The following is a 21,618-nucleotide window of genomic DNA, read 5'->3' as shown; positions in this document are numbered from 1 at the left end:
ATGCCAACTAGCCGGACACCCATTACTAACCCATCTGTAACTAACCTTATTCTGTTATAGTTAATAGAATAAGGGAGTGAGTGAGGGGGCTATCCTCACTGTAGCTACACCATATTGTGACCTGGCTCTCCATCCTCACAACGCACTCGTGCACTACTCCCACTCTTGATCCACATCAAGGACTTACAGATAGATAGCACTCTTGTCATATTTCTTTCTCATCACCAGGTGTAGGGAGGGGATCCTACTTCCTTGGTAGAGCCTAGAGTTTTTATTAAATCTTTGGAGGATGGCGTGGCAAATGAGTCAAAGGTTGTAAGTCTTCACAATACTTGAGCAAGGGACATGTGTATGTTGGCTTCTGACATTAAAGAGCTCTTCCCTTGCGGAGCTCGTGGGATGGCGATGGTTTTATCTACTCTGCAAGCCTCCACAAGGTACGTGATAACAATGTTAATTGTTATTTGTGGAGGCATGTTTTTGGCATTAATGTGATGTAGGTGACCCTTAGGGGTGCTCTTGGTAGGGTTTGCACGTGGGTGACATCAATGGGCCGGCCCTTATGTAAAAGGTCACTCACATGATGGAAATGGGCCAATTGAGGCTGTAACAATGCCATGACAACGAGTTGGCAAGGGGGATGCGGATGCATGATGTTAACATTCTAAGAATAGAAAATGAACAACTTTTTATGCTAATTTGGGATAGAGAATCCAAAAGGGAGTGAAGAGGGTTATTAGGGAGGATTGGACTATTTTTTGGGGGATTCATTGGTTATGAATAATTTTTTGGGAAGCTCTCTCATGGAGAGATAAAGAAGGGAGTATTTTTTTTATGTGTTCTTGGCAAGGAAGAAGAAGAGGAGGGGAAGGGGAATAATATTCTCTCTCTCTCTCTCTCTCTCTCTCTCTCTCTCTCTCTCTCTCTCTCTCTCTCTCTCTCTCTCTCTCTCCCCCCAAATATTTTGCAATTCTAATCTACTAAAGATCCTAGATCACAAAAAGGGGAAGAAAATGTCATCATCATCAACCAGCTCTTTGATGTTTCTATAAATCCTAGATTACAAAAAGGGGAAGAAAATGTGAGCATTATCAATCAGCTCTTTGATGTTTCTATTAAGCCCTCTCCTATATTGATCCTTTCAATTCTTTGGAGTGGCCTTTCTTCAATGTTAATGAAGTAGAAATCTACCACAATATTGGCTACAAAGAAGACACAAAGCTCTGACAAGTTGCATACATGACTCCGATCTAAGCCCATATGATTTCTCAGGCATGGAGGAGAGGAGGTTGTTAAGAGAACTAGCAATCATGTCGAAAAGCAACCAAAATAGTTGGGAATGGATATGTGTAGTTGCTACAATACTTGATGGATATGACATAGCTATTTCCCTCTATCATTTTACTCCAATATTGTTGTTCGTTCGTGACTTCCTACAGGTCTTGCTACCATGAAGGGTACTCAAAGCTTTTTGGAGCTCTATTTTTAGAGCTCCTACTCATGGGTCGCTCTTCAAAATGTGCAACACCAAAACATTTGCCTCAGCTTTTGATCAATCCTTTTGAGTATAATGTGGATGACATGAGGTAAACTTGGCTCTTATTTTCATGGAAGCTACATGATAATGAGAAACTTCTCACTTTGATGAAAATAGTACCTTCAAAGCTTGTTATACTTATTTAGCAATGGAGTTTGCAGGTATTTGCATGTTGGGGACATGACATGGCAGGGAGAGAAGGATGAGACAAACTTACAATTATCCCTAACTAATGACGCTTTCATTTACATGTATATATTCTACTATAGCTCTCTCTATCTCTCTCTCTCTCTCTACTTTTGGTCCTCTTCTTGCTTCGGTTGACTACTAGTTTGAACATTAGTCTCATGAATATGAAGTAGCTATAGCAATGACTACTTGATAGCTTTGCTACCTAGCAATGGCTTCTTGTATGAGCCTGAAATAAACAAATTATGAGCATTGTGCTTTGAATTAAAGCTTGATTAGCTATTCTCATTTCTAAATGTGAAATCCTTACAAAAAAGTTTTGTAAGGGGGATAGTCCATTTGAAGATTCTGATTATATACCTGAACCTTTTCCAGAAGTAATAATGGAACCCTTGGAGTGGACTCAAACTTTGGCCACTTAGATGTGTGTGTCAATGAGATCACTCCGACAAAATTTTGTGAAAAAAATGGTATGGACTTGGTTCCATTTTGCATGATAAACAAAGTTCAAGAATAAGACAATCATGGAGGAGAAATGGATGGTGGTGTATCACTAGAGTTAGAGACTATTTTTAGTGTCTGTGCATACATGAGGAGATTGCTATTAAGAATCTTACCCTAGGTAATGACAAAAAAATTATTCTAGATGAGAATAGAGAGCAGGATGGTGCTAGAAAATTTGGACTTTTGTGCGGATGATGAGAGACCAGAGGGTCAAGAAAGTGAGCATGAAACAATGTTTGAGAAACTTTTTGATTTTCCAAACCAAAGCCCCCGATGACAACACCGATACAAGGACAAACAAACTCAAAGAGGGATAAGAGGAAACCTGATACCATGTGTAGAAGGAGATGTCTTATTTGATGCTTGTAGTAGCCTATGATTGCATAAAGGACAAGGTGTTAGAGAAAATCTCTACACTTCTTCAAAAGAATAGTTCAAAGCCAAAAAGTGACATGCCACTAGACCACCCAATCGGACATGTTTAAGACAATTGATGACTTTGGAGAGCCTCGATGGTGGACGAGCAAAGAAAGAAATATAACGAGTTAAAACAAATCTTGAAGGACGGAATAAGTGTACCCTTCCATTACAAAAAGTACACTATTCAAGACCGCAAGATTATTGTTAAGCAGTCCAGTAGGGAAAAGGTAGAGCCAGGAAAATCTTACGATGGACCTGAACATGCTAAACAGATAGATCTAGTAGAGCCAAGTGACAATCCCAAGCCGGCATATATTGCTATTGATCTAACTCCTGATGAGGTAGAGTTATTGATCAAGACGCTCAAGGGGTATAAGAATGTATTCGCTTGGTCTTATAAGGACTTGAAGGGATTGATCCTGCAATTTGTCAAAATACAATTCCTCTAAAGCCAGATGTTAAGACGAGAAGACAACGCCCATATTTTCACAATGAAACCTTTGCAAAGATGATCAAGGAAGAGATTGATAAGTTGAACGAAGCTAAGTTCATTTATGAGATAGAGCACACTGATTGGGTATCTCTAATTGTTGTGGTACCCAAAAACAATGGTAAGTTGAGGGTGTGCATGAATCTCAAAAAAGTGAATGTAGCTACTATTTGTCAATACTATCCTCTTCCCATTTCAGATCATGTCTTGGAGCGAGTGGCTGGCAAGCAAGTATATAGTTTCTTAGATGGATTTTCAAGTTATAAACAATTGTCTATTAAACCAAAAGATCAACATCAGATAGATTTTACGATTGAGTGGGGAGTTTTTGCATATTGTGTGATTCCATTTGGGTTGACGAATGCACCTCCCACCTTCCAAAGACTAATGGCTCATGCTTTCAGGGAGTATTTTTAGAAATCATATGGATGATTTTTTGTACATTTGATGTTGTGTGAAGATCATATAAGACATCTAAAAAAAATATTTGAGAAATGTCGCACATATCAAATTTGTCTTAGCCACGAGAAGTGTGTTTTCATGGTTAGCCAAAGCAAGATCCTAGGACTTATCGTATCAACAAATGGAATATCCATGGATATGGATAAATCAAGGTGATTGTGAAAATGCTCCATCCAAAATCAGTTAAAGAGGTTCAATTGTTTACGGGACATTATGGATACTACAAAAAGTCTATCTATATGTATGCTATAATTACCAAACCTCTTTATAGCTTGATAGTAGCCTTTGATTGGAAAAAAGACTATGAGGAATCATTTCAAAAATTAAAGTAGGCATTGGTATCATCACCTATCCTTAAGGCACCAGATTGGAATAAGATCTTCCTTGTGCATGTTGATGTCTTTGTCTTTCCCATTGGATGTATATTGGCAAAACATGGAGAAGGCAATAGGAAATGGTCAGTGAAGAAATTCAGGCATTACCTCCTTGCAAATCAATTCATTTTCTTTGTTTATCATCAAGAGTTGTTGTATCTTGCTAACCAGCCATGCAACACCAGTAGAATAATAAGGTAGTTCATCATCTTACCAGAATTTGATTTCACAGTTGTGGTAAAGAAGGGTACTATCCATCAAAGGGAAGATCACCTTTCTAGACTTGTAAACTGTGAGTATCCTAAGGGAATTAAAAGATGATATGCCAGATGCATATCTCTTTAACATCGAAATGGCACCTAAATGGAGTGAAAGAATAATTCCAATTTTAACCATAGGACAATTGACGATAGATTGGGAGAAAATGATTGACAAAAAACTTTTTGAGCAAAGCAGTCCTTTTCAACTGCTTAGTGGGAGATTGTATCACAAAGGCTCTGATGGCATATTAAGATTACATGTATTGAAGTCTTTGATATCCCTTTATACTTAAGGGAAGCACATGCCACTATGGGCTGTGTGCACCGTGGGAAGACTCATACCTACTAGAATCTAAGGAGAATGAGAGTTTTCTGGCCTAGCACGAAGTTTGATGCCCACATGTATGTTAAGAATTGCATTTTTGTAGATTGTTTAAATTAGGTTCCCTTTTCATCATATATATTAAAAACTAGAATAAAAGTGATCCAAATAGAAGCACAATCATATGAGTTGATCGACAATCAACTGTACAAGCATTGTAAAGATAATCAGCTTAGACTTTGTACATCAAAAAGTGAATACTTGCTTATTTTGCAAGAAGAACATTCAGTGCAAGCAGGAGGTCATTTTTTGATCAAAAAGATGGCCAAAGCTTTAATGTTTGATGAAATATGGTGACCAATATTCTCCATGGATGCTCACGCATATGTGAAGAGGTGTGATGAATGTTAAAAGAACAAAAATTTCACTTCATGAGTATGAAATGCCTATGAGATCAATGATGGGAGCACATACATTTTCCAAGTGAGGCTTAGACTTTGTAGGTCCCATAGCACTGCCAGCTTACAGAGCTCATGAGAAATACATTATAGTAGCCACAGATTACCTAACCAAGTGGATTGAGACAAAAGCTATACAAAAAAATGATGCAAGAACCACAACAAACTTCTTGTATGAAAATGTTTTTACAAGGTATGGCTTATCTATTGAAATTGTTAGTGATAGAGGAACTCATTTTGTCAATGAGTTCATGTGTACTTGATGAGTTCTTGATCACACATAAAAATTTAGCTCCTTATCACACCCGCAAGCTAATGGTCAAGCCAAAAGCACCAACAAAGTTATGTACACGAGTTTAATCAAGATTGTGAACGACAAGAGATTAAATTGGGATCAAAGTTTTCACTCTATAATTTTGCCCTATAGAGTTGCATAAAAAATGTCTTAGGGATAACACCGTATAACATGGTTTTTGGGCTTAATGCTATTTTATCCATAGAGTTTTTAATTCCAACTTTGTGAGTAGCGAAAAAACTTGATTGGACTACTAAACATGAATGGTCTCACTGTTTGGATGACCTTAGAAAAGCTGGACGAGACTAAACTGAGAGCAGTAGTAGCAATATATGCTCAGAAGCGACACATGAAAGAGTTTCATGACAAGCATGTAGAATCCAAAGACTTTGTATTGGGAGATTATGTGCTTGTTTATACTCTTAAAGAAAAGGCAAAGAAACTTAGAAAGCGAGGTATGGGACCATTTGTGACATCACCAAGTGGGGCCTAAAACTTTCTACATTGGATGGACATGAAATGCCCAATTGGATAAGTGGTTGTAGATTAAAAAATAATCAATTGCCATTGACTTAAGAGATGCTTGGAAGACACATATAACTAAAAACAATAAGAACAAGCATGACAGATTTGTTCAACAAGCACAATAGGAAGCCAAGGAACAAGCCAACAATGAGAAACCAAATGTCGGAGGACTTCAAAAGGCACAAAGCTATTTGAAATTACCACCTAATAAGCATAGAGGAGGATGAAGAAAGTTTAGATTCTTACATTTCAACAAAGATAGGATCCAACAAGTTACCTCTTCATGCATTAGTAAACTCCAGTGTACATTTGAATACAATTAGTTGGGATCTGTATCAAAAAATGCCGAAGTTGGTTCTACAACCATTGAAAAGGACATTCACAGGATTCAATGGGATTGCTAGTCTTGCCCCACGTTACGTGGAGCTCATGCTATACCTCAAAGGATTACTATGTCCCCATAACTTCTTCATACTACCTCGAGGCTCCCTTAATAATCAGTTAATATTGGGTACACTATGGCAATGCAAATACAAGGCATATTTATATTGGACAGAAACCCAATTGTATTTTACAACAGAACATCAAAGACGACATATCACATTTGTTTCCATGGAAGATACTAGGTATCTCTTTGAGGATGGTGACAAAGAACCAAAGAGTCAACAAATAACTTCAACGTAGTAGAAGCACAACAAAACATTGCAACGATCACGCCAAAAATGACACCTACTGAATTTATTGATAGCCATAACTATGCACATCTAGTTGATCCACTCCCTTCAATACAAGTCTTTGAGACAAAGTTACCTGTTACAAATTTTGTGTCAACAAATGTAGACTTAGGAGCATCAAAACTAATCACTCATGTCAACTATCACAAGAAAATATAGGTACCAAAAAGGACACAAATTCAAGCAGCCCCAAACATTTTTTGGACACGGATTTGGATACCTAAGGATACACTAAGAATTGAGGGCAAACTTCATTTGGGTGTCAAAAGCCCAACTGCAAAGTTTATCTCAACAAAGCCAAAGTCAACCACATTATTCACCTACAGCTACAAAAGAAAGATGGATAGCAAAGCCTAATCCACCACCCGTCATCCATACCACAAGGGTCCAAAACCAAAGGTAGTCAGATACAAAAAGGCATGGGTACTTGAGAAACTTGTTATTGCTAAAAAAATCGACATACCGACTGCAAATTCCAAAGCCAAAAATCCAAATTCATTTCTTGGAGCCGACAATTCTAAAAAGTACTTCAATGACACCGCAACAATGGCAAATTTCAGTATCTAACACCTTGATATGGCATCTTAAACTTCAGACACAAATTCAAGAAAAGGAGCCATTTCAATCTTCATCGATTCAAAAGTGAGCGGCAGAATGACAATGCTTATTACATGGTACGCACTCATATAACATTGGAACATGTAAAACTCACTGTCAAATGCCCTTTGCTTAAGACCCACCTCTTGCACAATATTCATTTTTCCATACATTGACTGAGTATGCAACCATAGGATCACATTACAAGGCCTTGCATAGATACAACTTTGATGCCCATGCATAGCACAACCATGATGGCTCACTTTCATTTAGGAGAACTCCAACTAGGAGGGGGGAGACATTTCAAATGCGGATCTATTGATCAAATAAGAAAAGAACGTTGTTTTATTGATTTTTGTGCTACAATTTGCATTTGAATTTGTATCTTTATAGATTTTTGATTTTGTGAACTGAGAAGGTGAGATATATCAAGAGTAAGAGATAAACGCCAGATATGAGCCTTTAGATGTGTGTAAATATGTATATATCAGTGCTTTTTGCTACTAAGAATATTAATAAAAAGTGGAGGAATCAATCGAATAAAACAACAAATACGGATTTTTCGTTTGAAATCTGACTTTTCTAAATTTTTAGCCGTTTAAAAAAAAATCAATTAATTTTTTATTTCTTTCTATTTTCTATCGTTTTTGTTGACTTTTTTGAGAAAAAATTAAAAAAAAGAAAAATTACAAGAAAAGGAGAATACAGGCACAAAGAGTCTATGAAGTGAGAGAAACTTTTAGAAGACAATTTGGACATTATTTGATCAAGATTTGGCAATGGTCACTCAAGTTGTGAAAATCGTCGTTTAAGTTGAAAAACCTACGTTTGACAAAACTTATAAAGTTTGTTCATACAATACCCATTTTTAGAGTTTTTTTATCCAAGGATCATTGCACATATGAGGTAAGACTAAGTGTGAATTCTCGTCAAAAGATGAGCGAACAACCCGGGTTATGTATAGACTACTCTCTTCTTAGAAGCCTCATTTCTATTGTGTGTGTGTGTGTGTGTGTGTGTGTGTGTGTGTGTGTGTGTGTGTGAGAGAGAGAGAGAGAGAGAGAGAGAGAGATCTAATTTGTGGAGCTACCTTTGCACCCTTTGTTCTCCACGCACACAACGAGTTGCGACACCAACAATGAGAGGTATGATCCCCCCTATCCATTGCACTACTATTCTATGAAGTTGCATATTGGAAACAACATGTAGAAACCTGGTGGGCCTTGGACCTTAAAACTCCAACCAAGTCGTAACTCTTGCCACGATTAAATAAGTCCTATCAGAATTCATAGATAGGTTGCTCTTGAGTCTACTAACTAGCTTCAGAATCACAACTAACCCTAAGAAAAAACCTTGCTGTAGAAAAACACTTTTTTTTTGTGGAGTCAGATGCACCAAACTTTACCAGATGTTTAGAGGCATGAAGACTACCAAAATTTATGAAGGAATATCAGTATTAACATGGTAAATGAGGGATTAACAACAAGAGAGCTTCGTGGCCAAAGAAAGCGTCAAATTGTTGCAAATCGTGTAAATGACATCAGAATGGAGTGATACTTCATATATTGCTTCCATAGGTTAGCCACCACCACCACGTGTCCCTTGTGCTGCATTGTATCAGGCGGTCCAATTTAGACATTGAAGGATCTTTCAAAGGATAGAAGATATTACTGCCAAGCTATTGAGGTGACACCTCAAATGGGTCTCCAGGAAGTATATGATCATGTTAGGATGTTTACATGATTGAGAAATTGCTTCGTTGTGCTAGGTAGGAAAAAGATGCGTTTTCTTCTCTCTCTTAGTCATTTGGTAGCACACTGAGTTTTGATGGTAGCTAGGTTGTTCATCACCTTATGAAATCACTGTCTAAGAAGATTCACATGCATTAGGTTACTATTTTTTCCATACTTGAATTTTCACCTAACGGAGAGTTTGAAACTAGCTTAAATATTGTATGAAGTGCCACATTCAAGGTACAGGTGGTTCAACATTCTTCTAGCATCATGGGAAACATGCCCATCACAACCCATGAAGTCCATCAGAGTTGAAATTTCAAAGCTGTGAAAAAAAATGCATTTTTTTCTTACAGAGTTTATAGCCATTTTGGCAAGAGCTTGTAGACCACCTTTATGAGGTCAAAACCCCAAAGACTCATAGATCTTATGAATAAAGCCCAAAGGACCGATATACTGACATCTTAGTTTCTAGCTAAACCATTGATCCACTTTTTATCATTTTTGTACTAGAGCCTTTTCTTACCGTATATATCAAATCCAATGAAGTCAAAATCCAAACAAAATTGTTATCCATCATAGATAGGTTTTTTCCTTCATTTTGCATAAAAGGAAACATTTTTCAATTTTTATGAATTTTGCATGACATCTAGACATTCTAAGCAAGATGAATGCAGTCATGAAAATGGAAAATTTAGCTCTGACCGTTCACTATAATGCGATAAATTTTATAGGAGCTATGAAATTTGAGACGAAGAGAACCCTAAGAAGTGGAGCCACAAGAAAATTCTAGAGCAATTACCAGAGTTCACCATTTTTAAGGACTCCCTTTGAGAGGCATCATCTTACATTGAAAGAGAGACTGGAGTTGGAAGACACTGTTGTCTACGAAGCTGTCTACAAAGACCAAGAAAATAATATGGTGATGCTGCCCATGATACCAAGGGAAGCTTACAACCTTGCCAAAAGATCTCTAGTAGAAGAAGCTCTCAAGAAGACAAGACTTGCTGAACTACTTCCAGTTGCGGCCATGCCGTGTGGAAAATCGGCGAGCTCATGAGCTATATACAAGCATTAAACAAGATGAGACTGCTAAAATTTAAGCGCTAATCACCATAGGGATGATAGCTAAGGCATTACACTTGTAAGACGAAGGTGCTCCCATGAAGGGAAAAAAGGAACTAGAAGTTGAAGTCTTTGTAAGGAAAGGAGTAGCAGTCAAATTTACCAACATAATACGTCGAGAAGCTGAGCTACCTACTTGAATGTTCATGCAGTTCTTCTTGATTGATCAAGATGCTACAACACGCCCAACCATATGGTGGCTACAACGCATATTGGTCCTATCGGCCAACATAACTACTGACGGTTAATCATGCCTAGTATATTCTGGAGCTTCTGACCAAGAAGAAGAAGCATGCAAAGTTAACATATCTCCGAGCTCCTAAAATACTTCCAAAAATTGCATACCAAGCTAGTATGTGCCAACGTTATATATAAAAAAAAGAACGAGATGAATCTTTCTAGGTGCAACGGAGTTGCGAAAAAGGAAGTTCGACAAGTTGGATTGGGGAGCACGGGCCTTTTTTTTTCAAGGGATGAGGTAGGTTCTAGGAGTATCCCACGGGCTGGTTAGTGCAGTGATCATATGTTTCCATTCTCCATGCCTTGGATTCAAAACCTGCTCGCAATGTTGGTTTTTGCTTGCCATTGCAGACAAAGCACAAATATCTGGAGGAATCTATGTAGATTCATATGAATAAAATACATGGAATGGTCCAAAAACTACATGAACACTTAGCTCGAACTCTTGGATCCAATACTAGGAAGAGGGAAGTAACGAAGAGACCACAAAATCTAGATCTACTCAGACTACAACTCGCACAAGGTCAAAAAGGAAATTGCAAGCGTCCGAGTCGACTGAAGAACATGCACACAAAAAGAGCAAGAAGTCGATGACAACTGACAGATCAATTAAGGAGGAGAAAGCTTAGAAGCAAGCTAGAGCTGAAAGATTAACTAAAGAATTCAAGAAGAAATGGATGGACGAGGGTTCTTTTGCAGAGAAATAGGTTTCCAAGCGGACAAAGATTCCCATGGTCCCACAGTCCCACCCATAACAACAGAAGAACAAAAAGAATTTTATGCTCAAATAAAGAAGGAAAAGATGGAAAGAGCCGTCAAGGAGGCCGAAATCGCCAAAGCTATAGAAAGGGGACCAGAGTTCGACAACATGTCAAATCGTTCACACTCCCAGTCAAGTGCACGTTCTTTTGGTAATAGAGAGCAGCAAGTAGTTCAGCAAGAGGTATCTCAACTGAAGGCCTCACAAGCACATGAGGGACCCAAAGATCAAAATAATTTTCCTAGGCCTCAAAATCCCCGAATAGTCCTAGAAGAAATGTGAAGGCCTATACCTATTCCGAGTACCTCAGCCAGGCAATGGAGTATTATAAACTCTTGTTATCAAGCACTGCAACGAATTGTTGCAAATATGTATGATGTATCAATGCAAGAAGACACATAATATGTGAACACTATCTTAGCCCTACAAAATGATCTAACGCAAGCCTATGCTGAGCTACACACGCTAAGAAACAAGCATAAAGAGGCCATGATCAAAGCTCAAATAGCTCGGTAGGAAGTAGAAGCTCTCCAAAGCCAGATGATACCTCAACAATAGGAATTGACACACACCCAACATGCTCTCACAGAGCAAAGAATTCAATCAATTTGCATAAAGATGTCATTGAGGATCTGCAAGCAGTGATCAAGGACATTGCAAATCATGTGCAGACACACTAGAAGGAAAGTTAGCAATTGCAAAAGTGCAATTAGAAATCATAGAAGAAGAGTTGGCAGTTCAAAAGCATATAGTCAAGAGAATCAAAATGAACCCCATACTTGCATGGCTCACAGATATAGGAGCTACATCCTCAAATGTGGAAGAGTGAATGAAAGAAAAAATTATCAAGGTAGATGCCATAGCGACAACCATGGCTCGTGAGGATGATCCACAAAGAGAGAATGGAACTCGAAAAAAGGAGAATGAGGATTTGCGGGCATGGGTAACGCCATTGCAAGAGAAGCTCAAGTATAAACAACCAGAATTCACTCAAACCAATGATCATGAAGATGGTGAAGATACAGAAAGGGAACGTGAGAACTAGAGAATCAACAAAGGGAGATCGCAAGCTCATAGTCAAACAAAGAGGTAACAAATATACCTATATCACAAGGTGAAAAAAGCACAAGAAATCAACAAAGAAAGACAAAAACAACTCAAGACAAGTGTTGCTCCAAGGACAAGAACAGAAGGCACAAAGTAATGTGCAGTCCAAGAGACACTTGTGGAAAAGAGCCATAGATTGATAGTGATAGCCGTTTTCGGCTTTCCATAATTGCCATAGTAAGCTACCTCACCCTATCAAATGACTCAAACATTTTGGTTATCCCTACCATTTCATTGTACATAGGCGTGTGTGAGTTAGGGACTTTCTCCATATTTTCTTAAAAACCCTCAGCTAGCTAGTCACTGGGCTAGTTGAGTCAAAAAAATAAAAAATATTATGGCCCATTTGTGTGTAAATATTTCATTGTATATAGGGCCTAAATAAAAGGATTTTTCATAATTATTTTGGTATTTATTTAAATATTTCTACCTATGGTGTGTTATTTATGCTATGTACATTGACTCAACATTACCATATTTTTTCTTACCATTTTGCGTACTCTTTATTCCATATAAAAATAATTTCATGCAAGATTCTCTTATTTTTGGTGTAACTCCATCCCAACAAAAATCCAAAAAAACTAGTTTATTTATGTGTATATTTTTTCACTATTGTCATTTTTTCCTTTCTACATCTATTCTCTATTACTCTCATAAATTAAACCACCAAAAATATTCATATTTTTATGGTAGACTTATAATGAGAGAGATTTATTTTGACCCCTTTATATTTTTTCCACCTATATTATTTATATTTGACATGTACATATTTTTTTAGACCCCTTAATATTTGATTTTCTTAGTTGTATTATTCACTTATATCATGATCTCAATAATATCTTCAATTATAGACCTACCAAATAAGGTCAAGGGTATGTGGTATGCATGCATGCACCATGGGGGCTCACTCTTGGAGGTATTCAAAAGAATCATCCAAAGAAGGACCTCACAAGGACTTTGTGCAGTGGAAAAAACAATCGGTTTTGCTGAATTTTTAAAGATCACATGCTCTCCGAATTTGAAAAGGTGATACAAACAAAAGTTGTAGCTCGTGAGCTAAACTTTTACCTCATATTTTTTCATATTTTTTTGAGCTACGAGCTGTGAGCTATGATTTTATTGGTGGACCCCAGTTTGCCCATGCTATGCAACCACACTCCCTCTTCCACTTTATCATTTTCCTCTTTCACACACACTTCTCCACTCATCATCCCTACCTCTCTCACCACTCCTCTCTGCACCCTACTCACCTTTTTCTTAACCTTGAAGAATAAGAGAAACCATGGTGAACTCATGTCTCCTACACACACTTCCATTCCAAAATTGACCACCTAGTCTCATTTTTCCTCATCCATATTACCCATATCTATCAAAAAACTACAAAATTCAGCCTCTTCTCTTGAAAGACAACATCATGGTGATTGATTACTCATGTTCACTTACCTTGGCTCCCAAGGAAGGTCAAGAGTGGAGAAAAAACGTACCGTCGAAGCTAGTGGACCGTCAACAAGCGTCAAAATTGGCCCTACTCAAGACACTTTGAGCATCAACATTGTAAGAAATCCATGTTTTCTTACCTATTAAGAGTTTTTCTTCCTTATTTGTATCCTACATGGATACTCCCATTGTAAATATCCAATCAATAAAAACACTAACTCTACTAATTTATTAACACTAACCTACTATGAAAAGTCCTATCACCTCCACTTCTCTCCTCTCTCTCTTCTTCATCTATCCCCACCAGCTTCTTGATAATTCCAAGCAAAAGAAATTAGATAAGTGCTGAAAATCTAACCCAACCATGGTTAGAGGAGTAACCCTAGCCCTCAAAATTGCTATAAAAGGAGAGTGTAGCTAGCACAAGGGGGGAGCCATAAGCAAAAGCACTATGCTATAGCTTGAGAAGCCAAGCTCAACCTCTCTAGAAGGAGCTCTTGAGTGGAAGCTCATTGGCTTATGCATATGCATGTGTTGTATTAGGGGTGATTAGCAAGGGAACTCTATGCCATTGTAAGAGAGAGTGATCATTCAATTGAGAGTAGGAAATCTATCATTTCTCCTACTAGTGTAAGCCCAACATTTGTTGAATCAAGGAGGGTGGATTTGGACTAAGCTTGGATACTCTGTCTCTCTTCCAACGTAAAGTAATAGACAACAATGATGTGTAAGTGTCTTGGTGTTTTTTTAAGTTCTTGATAGCTTGTCTCTGGGTGTTGTCATCAATTCAGCCATAAATTCCACATACTGTAAAAGGGCACCAGGGTGGAGAGGACTCCCCTGGACTTAAGACAGTAATTGGGGTGGCTTCTCTTGTGATGTGTTGTGGTGTAATTTACTCAAGCTATGTTGAACAAATACTAATCTCACTTTGATTGGTCGTGACAGATTTGTAAGAAGGTATTAATGCAACAAGCATCCCCTCCCCCTTCTCTCTCTTTTTTGCTTGATCACGGCCGATACATTTCAAAGCAGTCTGAGAACTCTCTCTCTCTCTCTCTCTCTCTCTCTCTCTCTCTCTCTCTCTATACGCATCCTAGTTCGCATCCAAAACTAGGTGGTGCCCCAAATTTGTGTAGGGTTAGGTTGCGGGTTTGTGTGTGTGTTTGCTGTTTTTTCCAATCCCAACCCAATTGAGCAGCACGGGAGCCTAGAAAAGTGCTTAGAGGCCACTCTTCTTGTTGCCCGCCCAGGACCGCCTCAATAGATATAACAATCAATGAGCTACACGAATGAATTAACATAATAGAAGAGATGCATTGGAAAGTGTAATGGAATGGTTGGTAAGAATTTTACATTCGGTCAAATGTACAATTACTAAAATCAACAAAGATTAATGAAGGATGGTATACCAAAGCCCTCTCACTCCCACTAATCAGATACGAATGCTTTCACCGCAAAGTGGCCATAGAGCAAGAGATGACTGAAGCTCGATCCAATGATCGGCAACCAAGATGGAGAAAGACATGGCTCGATAAGAATCCTGAATGATTGATTCACCCTCTCCACTGTGGTCTCACTTTTTGCTCGGTGCTTGAGAGTTGGAACCTGGAGCCAGCATGAAACGATACAAAGAAGACATTGTCAGGTCCGAATTACAATGAAAGATTATATGAAAAATGCGTCTCTCACAACGACAACTAAGCAATAGAAAAACTTGGAAAATCTGTCATGCTAGATGCTACGAAAAATATGCCGAATGTCAATAGCTTGCATCAATACGTATCACAAAGCGCATGTGACACAGACTTCATGGATGCCCTTTTTGGAGGGGAATAGAGGCTTGGTATAGAATCTCAGCAAGTAGCCAGATGAGCAATTTTTGCATGGCTTCTTTGCACGTCTAATATTTTATGCCTTCATACTACATGAGCACTTTTGAAGATACTTTTCACAATATTTTTCACACTAGATACAACCATTTGTCAGGCTTTGTTAGTTACCATGCCATGGAACTCCACCATCAAAACACCTTCAAGCCTTACGCCCAAGAAGATATCTAGCTAGCAAGAGGATATAGAGGACTCAGGGGGACAACAAATCATCATCTGCAACGTCGACTTGCAATTCAACTACCCCAACATTGACTAATGTCAAGGATGACATGAAATAGGAGGGAGTGTTGGAAGATTCAAACAACGGATGCAAAGTCTGAAAAAGGAGTGCTCGAGAATATTTTTTAGCTTTAGTTACAAAAAATGTTTGTAATTATCTTCCTCGAAAATCATTAGCCCTTTATTCATTCTGCAATTATGAAGAATTTGAGACTATGAGCTCTCAAATTGTAGTTTATGTTATTTTTGAATCAAGTCGACCCCTCGTACATGAGACCTTGAGCCAATGTATAAAAAACAATTTTGTAAAGTTTTGAGGATCATTGTTATTAATGAAAGTGAGCAGATAAGGTTTTTCTATACATCGTGTGTCGTCTCTTTCTTCTGTGTCTATCTCTTTGCACCGCACCGACTCACACAATCATTATATCAAAATTATGAGAACACCATTGCGTTAGTCTCAAGGAGCTCTACATGTGGATATCTACATTGCAAGTGTTTCGCGATATTCGGTCGTCAACTCCCACAACCTTCTAGGTGACATCTCACTCTTCGAGTGTTGTTTTGAATTATGACGATTGCATCAATGTCCCAACACATTGGAGCACCTAATAGACGTTTCTAAGATCAATTTTGATTATATAAAAATCATGTTTTTTTTCATTTGAGCAAAAAAACAACATGCTGACATTCGAAGCAAAATTCCACATTCCGATTTTTGCAACACTTTTTGTTGGACAAACGTTAAAAAAGACAACATTTACTTAACAAACATTAAAAAAGAGAAGATTCACTTAAAACTAGTTTGGTACCAAAAAAGACACTAAAGTGTCCTTTTTGGTTGTTTTGCAAAGAATTCTAGCAACTTTGTCATGGACCATTTGACCAACTCCTTTTTAAGGGGTGTTACATACAAGATGAGAGTTTGGAAAAAATTACTAGACAAACCAAAAAGGCTAAATGACCTTTACATAAAACCTCTCAAGTATCACATGGTATAAAACAACAATTTGCATTTTACGCATACATAATTTTCTTTCAAAAAAAAAATTCATTTGAATGATTTGTAAATTTGTAAGACCTCTTTGCAAGTTAGGGAATGATAGATGATCAATTATCACTTCAAGAAAAATTATTTTCATGTACAAAAAAAATTGTTTTTATGGTGACATTAACCAAAACAGCAAATCCAAAAATGCATATAGCTTACAAGCCGACATTGATACATATGGTATACATGTCACAATGGAGAACAAGTTGAGAATCTTAGCTTGTGACTAAGAAAAAATATTCAACATGTAAACTCAATGTCAAAGCCAAAAGTGAAATACAATCAAGACATAAATTGGTAGCAACATAGCCTCAAAAATCTCAAACTTCCACTGGGCGATTATAGGATCGCACAACTCGCTTTGCAGTTACACCCATGCGATCATACCCCACCATGACATGGTATTTGGCAAAGCAAGGATCTACGCAAAGGTATTTCTTACATTTAGGGCAACCATAAACTGTCCTTGATGGCTTTGACCCAACCACTTCTTTTCCTTTACGGATAGCCCTTTTTCGTTCAGTGGCACATACAAAGCAAAACTTGCTTGCCTTTGCACTCAATTTCATCAGCCTATGTCCTTCCATCGAACCACTAGTATACAAAACTGCCTTACATGTGAGAGTCCCTGCAAAGTGGTTATCAACAAGTTGTTCTTGCAAACGAATCATAAATTGAAACCGATTTGCATTTTTTTTGCCATGCAAACACTTCCAAATTATGTACGCATTTGCAAAAACGGAATCCAACATGCCCCAAAACAATGCATGCCACCACTTCCAACCAAGGTATAGTAGTCTCTAAACTGTACCCAGATCCCAAGACCATACTATCAAATACATCACAACCTGCTTTGTTCTTGTTATATTGGATGGCTATGTCTGGACAAGTAAGTGCAACTCTATGACCACTTCCTATCTGCCTCAACACTTCACCACTTTGCATACCATAGACATTAGAAGCAAAAAAAATTGGCTTTTTGTCCATCCAACTACATGCAAGAAGGCCTTTCCTCATATCAAATGCAAAACGAGAAGAACCATGCTCACGGCACTCAATATGTAGCAATTACAAATCCGGAAAGTTCTTCTTGTTAGTCATGTAAGTACCTGTACCACCATGCCCTTGTTCGGTCAAATGCATCAAGAGCTTGATTGATGTAAACCACCTATCAAAGAATACATGATGACCTTTGCAAGCATAGATACAACATTATATGAAAGCTCTGCACAAGGCAATTTGTCATACACCCGAAAGGAATAATTATACCCAGTCTCAGAATTGCATAAGTTCCATAACTGAATCCCAAACTTGTGAGGCTTCTTGGGATTATATACCCTGCATGGATTCAACTTACATTTAGACAGTATAATCCTCTCATCAATATTCACATTTTGTCCACAATTGAAGTGCAATTGAAACGTCGCATTCAACCATTCCTCTAATGGCAAGACTTGACACAACTTATGCTCTCGCGTTCCTCTAAGAAGTGGCCTTTGAGAGTTCTCTTACATGCAAGAAACGCTTTATCTGCTGATACTCAGTTGGCCCCATTTTCTCAGCATAGTTCGGATAATGCATGACACCACATGTTTCCCCTTTCCAATAATAATTCTTGTCTGGCATATACTGCAAAGCCATGCCAAGAGAAACACCAATAAATCGCAAAAAAGGGTGTCTATCAAGGTCATTCCACCTTCTTGTGGAGCCATACTTACATAAGACTTGTTCTTGCTTTTCCAATGCATATCTATTTGTCTCACCCACAATCATTTCAATCAAGTCTAACGAAAACAAAGCTAGAAAAAGCTGAATTTCTGTGAGATCTCTTGGTACTTGTCCCAAGTATGGACCTCCAATGTCTACAAATGTGGGAAGCACTTTGAATGTACCATCAGGTTCCACATGCATCTTATCACCACTCTTCCATGAAGGAATAGTCACATTAGACCAATCAGACTCATCATCACTATCGCGCAAGACCGGCCCTTCGGCCTCCAAATGCTCATCCTCACATTCATCTTCTTCTCCCACAGATCCATGCTCATCACAAGAATCACCTTCTTCATGCACACTTGATTTGCGACCTTTCTTGACATGCGTCTTTTGCACTTTTCCACGCTTTTTGAGAATCTTGTAGCCCTTGCCACGAGCATGACTACTCTCTACATCTCCATTAGCATCATGAATTCTTCTTGCATGATTCCTCTTAGCCTTTCTAAATGCATCACGAGTGTCCACATTCACATTATTAGCACTGCCATCACAAATCAAATCAACATCTTGGGCCTTTGGCCGACCTCTACCCACGATGACACGCTTTGGAGGTCGACCTCTCTTACATGTCGTAGGGGGTGCACCAGACACTCCTACAAGAGGCATAGTTGCAATAGAAGCAAATGTAGACAAGAAAGGGGCTTCCTCATTCGTTTCTTCCACTTGTGTAGACAATGCATTCATAGTAAGCGCATCATCCGTAGTGTCCATAACCTGCATCAAATGAGCATCACCACAATCCGTATCAACTGCATCAAGGACAACCTCCATTTCCACACAAGGCAATACATTGGATCTTCGATTTTCCCTCTTTTGACATGCCAAAAATTCGGCCAAGGAGAGATCATCATCAACATCAAATACAGTATCATTACGCATATCGAGCATGGTTTTTTCCTCAGATCCAATGTACATGCGTATGGACTCCCATAACATGTAGGCATCATCATCGAAAATGCATTTAAACAAAACTTTGCGTGAGCTATACGACACAATTTTGCCCTTCTAATGCTTGGTCTCCCAATCAAGAGGGTGAGCTTCTTTTGCCCATTCAACACCAAATCCAAGGTTCAGAAGCTCTCGTCCTTCTAAACTACAGCAAAATGCACTGGAAGGCAACCCGGTGAGCAAGGAAGAGGTCGCCATGGTGTGGAGCAAAGTGTGTGGGTGAGCGTGACACCTAGAGCAAAAAACGTGAGCCTTGGTTTGCCTGTATACAGCGTTGCAAGTTTCGGCCTGCTTTTTGGTTTTGCTTGCAAATTTTGAAATTGACTGTGATAAGGCTATGCACTCACTTACAAGGATTCTAAGATCCAAAGATCTTGAGCGTTCCTTTGCCATGGAGATCCAATGGAAAGAATCATTACAACCCCAAGGTCGGAGTTCCATAGCCATGGAACGTTGCCGATGAAAAACAGGAGCACATAGATCTTGAGATTTTAACCACTAGCACACACCATTTGACCCAAACCAAAATTTCAGGATATTTTTGGAGTCATACTCTAAACATACATTTTGTTTTATGAGAAAATTGGCGTAAAGTATGCATTTTAAAAATAAGGACTAAACTCATGTGTTAGGACATTTGAGTATCCAATTAGAGGACTAGTGTTAACGCATTGACAAACATCAAAAGCATCAAAAGGAAATAAAAGTTAGCATAGATGACTTTCACACACAATTCTTGAATTTCAACCAATTGGAGCAAGTGAAGGAAGGCAATGTGCTTTTGAAGAATTTAAAGGGCAAGGAAGTGCCTAGAAATATTTGCCAATTCCAGATGATTCAAAATTTTACATCAGCAAGAGAGTTTAAAAAGCACTAAACATTGACTAAAGACACCATTCTGCCAACTCAAATAGGGTTTAGGGTAAGATGAAATTTTAATTGAGATTTGTAATAAAATTCAAGGGGGCAAGCCTTGCATCCATCCACCAAGATAAGATTATGTAAATAAAGTCAGAAAAGGTGAAAGAAATGCCCAACCACCCAGGCAAGGAAAAGGAGCATGAAAAAAGTGGATTTGAGCATAAACACATCTCAAGTACATTGAAGACAAAACTAATATTCCTAAGTGTATGACAGACATTTACTCTGCAAGTGAAACAATGTCTATCCATTGAAGGTAGGCCTTGAACTGATCAACAAGTGCCACTTCCTTCTCGGCATCAAGAGGCTCCATCATAGTAGGATACAATGCTGGATAAAAAGATGGGAGTGCCTCTGGTTCTAGGGCGATGGCATAAAAGTGTGGCGGAGTCTCAGGCATCTGCTCTGCGACGTGCTTCAAGAGTTGCATCTCTTGCTTCGCCACAAAGAGCCACTGCCGTAAGCATTCCACAAGTACATTGAAGACAAAACTAATATTTTGGTCTAATATTCCCCCGTTTGGCGAAGCATGGTATTTCAACCATACAACAATGGAAAAAATATGGTGCAAGGTATAGACTCACGGACCATGGTAGTCACCCATAACCATCAGCTCCATCATGCATAGTATTGACTAAATACCACAACATCCCCGCGCGTGCGCACACAGACTACATCAATACAAAGATCTGTCCTAACTCAGCCATAATGAAGCCTAGCACTCAAAGAACCATTAAACAAGGAGTATTCAAACACATGAAGAAACCGATATTCAACTGATTTATCATATCGTATGTGCTAATTGGAGTTTAATGTTGCATATATATGGTGAAACAACATTCATATCTTACATATATGCTGAATTTCATATGGTACATGTTAATTAACTGCCTTCGGATAACTTCAAAGGGGATTGAATCATCTCCAAGAAGTTTTATTTGTTGGGGAGAAAACGAATGTGGTTATTCATAAGGCAATGGCAAAGAAAAATAATGGAATTCCTGTTGGCCTGCAGAATACAAACAAGGTTTCCAAGGCAGAAGCCTCTCTCTCTCTCTCTCTCTCTCTCTCTCTCTCTCTCTCTCTCTCTCTCTCTCTCTCTGGTGCAATATATAGACTCTACACATTGTACTGAGCACCTTTTGTATTAGCTGGGACATCCATACAGTCCCAGCTTGTAGTAGTTGTATTTTTGTTTCAGTTCTTTCAATTCCGGACATGGTATCAGATTCACTATGT

General features: G+C 38.4%; 1 protein-coding gene and 1 pseudogene across 3 annotated transcripts in view; both read right to left on the bottom strand.

Moving 5' to 3' along the window:
• Positions 1-16,912: 16,912 nt before the first annotated feature.
• LOC147425103 (uncharacterized) lies at positions 16,913-19,676 on the bottom strand (annotated as a pseudogene).
• Positions 19,677-21,112: 1,436 nt separating this feature from the next.
• The window catches only part of LOC147425101 (protein transport protein SEC16B homolog), a 147,542-nt gene continuing 147,036 nt past the window's right edge, over positions 21,113-21,618 (bottom strand). For all 3 annotated transcript variants that reach the window (XM_086499762.1, XM_086499763.1, XM_086499764.1), the window contains one exon: positions 21,113-21,388. The gene's annotated coding sequence lies outside the window, so the exon portion shown is untranslated. The remainder of the gene's footprint in view (positions 21,389-21,618) is intronic.

Source organism: Adiantum capillus-veneris, chromosome 25 (genome assembly GCF_014529385.1).
Source record: "Adiantum capillus-veneris isolate H3 chromosome 25, ASM1452938v2, whole genome shotgun sequence".
Lineage (NCBI taxonomy): Eukaryota > Viridiplantae > Streptophyta > Polypodiopsida > Polypodiales > Pteridaceae > Adiantum > Adiantum capillus-veneris.
This window is presented reverse-complemented; position numbering and strand designations above follow the sequence as displayed.